A 5,462-nucleotide genomic window follows, 5' to 3' on the forward strand; every position below is an offset into this window, starting at 1 on the left:
GGATTCAATGCTGCATTTCAGCTATGGACATCTTGCAGTCACTCTCATATTCTAAGGGTGACAGTTATTTACTTACTTGAAAAGATAAATATTAATTCTATACTACATGTATTTCCCTCCTGATCTGAAGTGCAAACCTAACTATGCTCTGTTTCCTATTGACACACCGTAAAAGTTTTCCATTTTGCCCCCCACTCCTCAGACTTCCAGAGTTAATTGCCCTTATCAAGGAAGAAATAACAGAAAACAGCATTCATCTTTAAATGTGATATTTCAAAATTGCAAGGCCTAAGCTTTAAAGGTCTTTTCTTAAACATTCTGAAAACCACTCTAGACTAAAGATGTTTCTGGAGAAATGTATGTCTTAGTCACTTAAATTCATTCAAGTAGAAAAAAACAGCATCAGCAAGGAACCTGGGGATTTAAAAATATACCAAGAGGTATATAATTTGTCTCAATTACTTACAACTGTAAGATAGTTGACATGTTAGGTCAGACCAAAGGTCTGTCTAACAAAAGATCCTGTTTTCAGCAGTGGTCATAACAGATGTTCAAAAACACCAGGGTAAGAAAAAGCAAGCATTCATGAATCTTTCCTATGATACCTTGCTTGTTCATAGTGCCATGACTATCACTGGTGAGCTGTGTTGAAGAGCATACTAAAGATTTCCTCTTTAGATTAGAATCCAAAGTATAAACCTACTGCTGTTCTGGGAGAAGTGGCACTTCTTGCTTTGAAAAAAAGATGCTTCCTTCTACTTTTAGTCCACCAAGGCTCTGGGGCATCTGTATTTTGTGGGTAGACAGTAATTTGATCTACCTGTGATCTGAACAGGTGCAAGGGTTTTTTGGTATACCAAGAGAAGACTAAAAGCCTACTGAGAAGAAGGGCACGTTGGCACAGGATCAATGCCAAAATATCTGCATTTGCATGACTCCCTGATGTCTTGGATTGTGAACAGAGTGACTGTGGCTTGGCTGTAAAATGCCAAGATGTACTTTTCTGTTTGATTTAAAGAGAAATTTTGAAATTCCTCCTTCTGTGGAAATCTTTGGGGGTTAGGCAGGGCTGGTAGTGGGAAGGGAGAAGTTTCTCCCTGAATTATGTGGGCGTATAATCAAAGACCTCCAGGTTGTATCAGTGTTTTCAGCCATTGGATAGGTGATTAACACCAGAAAAAGCCAGTGTTGTGTTTTAGAGAGGGAAATTTCCACTAGTATTTTTCCTAGTCACCAAGAACAGATAGATTGCCCAAAGACAAATAAGAAATCTGCGGCAACATCAGAATAGTAGTCAAGATTTTATGTTAAGTTTCTAGGCTTTAATAGCAGACAGTTAGTTCTCTGTGTCTTCAGTCAATGTGACTGAAGTATTCTTTAAGAGCTAATGAACTGTTATCTTCTGAAACCTTAAAAATGTTGATATTTTATTTACAATTAATGAAATGCACTTCATACTGAATTTATTCAAACATCATCAAGAAATTGGTTAAAAGGTAGTTTTGTCTAGCCATGTCAGATCACGTGGAAAGTGACAATATTCTCACTCCTCTTTTCTCCACCAAACTACCAAACGTGTAACACAATAAGAGAAGCACTGTGTAGAGAGTCCTTAACTATGGCCCACATGTAAGGGGTGAAAATAGCCAGAGAGATATTGGCGTGGTGACGAGTATTTTCTTTGGAGGGGGGCACAGTAAAGAACACAGACTGTGAATTTTTAACCTTTTGTGATGCAGTCTTTTTTGGGGGGAGAAAAGCAGCCGTTCTTTGCTTGGGGCAAAGCCAGAGTTGAGTCCAAAGCCAGCAAAGTCCATCTGTCATATCTGCAACAGATCGGCCAAGTTTGTAATGCAGATTTACACCATGGGCTACAACTGCGAAGAAACACAGAATCACAGTGATATGCACTAGTTTAAAATTGCAACTTTCTTAAACATGCTGAAATATTTCTTTTCACTGTGGGAAATATAAATGCAGGTGTAATCAAGACTCACTGGACAAGCTGCAAAAGTGAAATTTGATTGGAATATGATTTCCACCTTTAACTGTTTGGCTATAGAATCATGCCTGTTACATGATTAACAATCATGATTGTTACTCTATTTCTGCCCTAATAATTCTCACCATTTATTTCTTTGCAAAGACACAACTTCAGAAAAGGAATAGGGACACTACTAACTCCTCTCTCAGGACTAGTTTCAGAATAAACAATAGAACTCTGTGAAGACCAGTGTGGTTAAAATTTTTTGTAAAAGAGTGGTTGATACATCAGCTTACAGCAATAAATACTTTGCTATGGAGTCAAGGGAGTTTGCCTATTTCTCTTCCATTTCAGTTCCTAAAAGAAAGGTTACTCTTACTTCCCTAAATCAGTGTTTTAGGAAAACTTGCAGTCTTGAAATCATGCCTCCACCCTAGAAAGCAGCAACTTAAGTCAGGCTGTCATTACAGTTCTTGACAAGCTGAAGTGCTCTAAAAAAACTAGTGTGCTAATTTTACGTAGCCCCTCACTCAGTCTAAAGCACTTCACATCTCCCATGCACTGAGTGACGTTGAAAACAGGGTTTTCTAATGAATCTCCTTGTGTTCCAATACCTGAGTATGACAAAATCACTGTTTGGATCTACCCTAAGTCCCAATATATGTCGGAATGATGAACATTTTCAATGATCAGCAATTATGATTATGAGCAAATATGCAATTATTGAGCATATAATTTTAAGAAAATTCTGAGAATACAGCTTTAAATATTCAGTCTTTTTTCTCCACTGCAACACATGTACATTAATTTAAATAATTTATAAATCTACATAGTAAAATTAGTCTGCTATTACCATACATTAAGAAAATAATTGAGTTTGTAAAATTATATCTCACCACTTGTTTTTTCACAAATGGAAAAAAGATTCATTATTTCATAATCAAATTCATTATATTATTTCTGGATATTATGACTTTTCCTGATATTTTTTTCTGACATTCTTCCTCCTATTTCTTATTTTTTTCACATCATTGGTGCTTATCTTCATTTGGGAGAGGTATTTCCATAATCTACATGCAGTCCAAATCTCGTATTTCATGTGTTTATCCCAGTAGTCAAATGTTCCACAAAGTGTCTTGACTTGCCTTATGTATTTTAATTTCTTCTGCTATTTAAAAAAAACATGTTTCAACAACATTGTTATTAACATTTCCCTTAGCCTGATTTTGCTGTCTCTTCTTACAGCACCTGAAATATCATATATGTTTCCATCTCACATCAATATAATTTTCAGTCCCCACTCCCCCATTTCTGTCTTTTCCTGGCAATTAACTTCCTACATCTCATTTACTATCAATCATTTCTTCTTAATTTCTGCCTGTTTCATAAGCCTAAATCTAGATGGCATTCCTGTGCACCTCTAGTATTCTTTTTTCTTATGATCACTAATTAAGTCTAGACTTCTCTAAAGGAAAATATGAGAAACTAGGAGAAATTATATTCAAGCCCTGTTAGCAGCTGCTACTGTTCAGGAAAAAAGTTGCAGAAAGGTACTACAAACAGCATCGACTAGTCTAAGGCCACATGGACTGAAGGATTAACCAAAGATTGGGACCCTAAAAATTGTCTAGTTGTCTAGCACACCTTCAGCACGTTGTACATGCCAGCATCTTCTAACATTTCTGTGCCCTTTTATTTAATTTGTTGCTGCTTCAATACTGGACTCTGTCTTTCATCTTTTATACCTAGCCTCCCCCTCAAAAAAGTCCTGGAAACTCTCTTTATTGACACACTCCTTGGCCTGGATGACATGGCTCTCAAACTCTGCTTCGGTCAGCAACAGGAACATTAACTCCCCATCAACTATGAGCAGAGATTTTCCTCAGAAATAAGTCCTCTGTCCTGTTACAAAATGCAGAGTCTACAAAACCCAAACAAGCTCTGCCATCATAGGGACTGTCACTTTATTCCCTTTGGGAAAAAATGAAGCTCCATCCCTATCCAGGAGAAGATTGCAATATGCTATTTTTTTTAAGTCAGGTGTTTGGTTTTTTTCCCTTCAAGGCATGATTTTCCCTTTATTTAAACTATACAGATCTATAGACTACCAGACTCCACCAAGTCTGTGATCAAAGCCAGGAATTGTTTACTGTCATGTTAACTACACTGAGCTTGACAGAGACTGTCGGAATTTGACAGGCTCGGCAACGAGAATTTTTACAAACTGCAACCAGAAAAATTTGGCAAAGCACTAGAAAAACAACAGCAATAAAAAGCGCACAAAGCTTTAACTGAATTGTATAAACTAGACCAATCTTACTATTAGACTACTTCATCTTTGATTTCAGCATGCATGTTGTTTGTGTGTAGAACTGGGAAATACACTCTGCAGCTCACCTTGGATGACTTCAGTCTGTAAACATGCTCCAGCTGACAGTTAATCCACTGCAGGATGTCCACTCACTGGCAAGCTAGCTGGCCACTTGAGATGTCTACTGTTGAGCTGAATGTGTAGCTGATTCTTTTATTTCCCATGTTTCTAAATTGAATGCTTGTCAGTGCATGTGAGAGTTTCCAACCTGAGAGTCCAGGGAATAAGTGCTCTGTGACTGAGATTCATTTGTATCTCTTTGAAAAGAACAGAAACAAAATGAAACCACAAAAGTTATATATCTCAAATTACAAGATCAAATTTTATGTTATTAGCTCTATATTGATATATCTATATATCTATATTTAGCTCTATAGCTAAAAAGAAAAAACCTTAACTGCTTCCTAAAATTTTTATATGTCTCTTTCTTGATAGCAAATGCCACTATAAGCTTTAATAAAAATGCAGAAGAAGCAAAATGAAGGCAATGCTTTCATTGCTCTTAACACCTGTTGTACAAGTCATTGTTTGGTCTGTGAATCTCCAGTCAAGTGCAGTCTGTTAAAACTAATATTGTTCTGAAGAACTTATGTGGCCCCTAGTCTTTGAATGCAGCCAAAGTAATAAACAAGAAAGCAATGACGATTGGGGGGAAAAAAAAAGGGGGAAAAAAAGAACGAATTGTTTGTTCATTGAATTCTATGGCTTTTATTAATAATTTCAGCAGAAACAGGATCATACTGGAGGGAAAAACTCCTGTCACTTTGGTCATGAGACAGGGTAGAAAACTAGTCACAAATCTGAACCGCTGTTGCACTAACATTTTGTATGACATTGTTCAGTGCCATTTACGCCTTATGCCAGAAACAGTTCCAAGGGTACTTTCCCAGGGCAGCTGTATTAGCCCATACAAAAATAGTTGTACTGTTTCTCATAGTTCTACATTTTACATGGAGTGATAGCATACCTTTCAAGCAAGATGTCTCAGGTACAGAGTTGAGGTTACTTTCTCCAGGAAAAATGCATAAAATAATGAATTGTGGTCTGAGGGCAAAAGTTCTCTCAGGATTTTGGAGACAACTAAAGGAAGAAGAAGCAGCTGCATGA

Source organism: Neopelma chrysocephalum, unplaced genomic scaffold (assembly GCF_003984885.1).
Source record: "Neopelma chrysocephalum unplaced genomic scaffold, ASM398488v2 Primary Assembly neopelma1_42, whole genome shotgun sequence".
Taxonomy (NCBI): domain Eukaryota; kingdom Metazoa; phylum Chordata; class Aves; order Passeriformes; family Pipridae; genus Neopelma; species Neopelma chrysocephalum.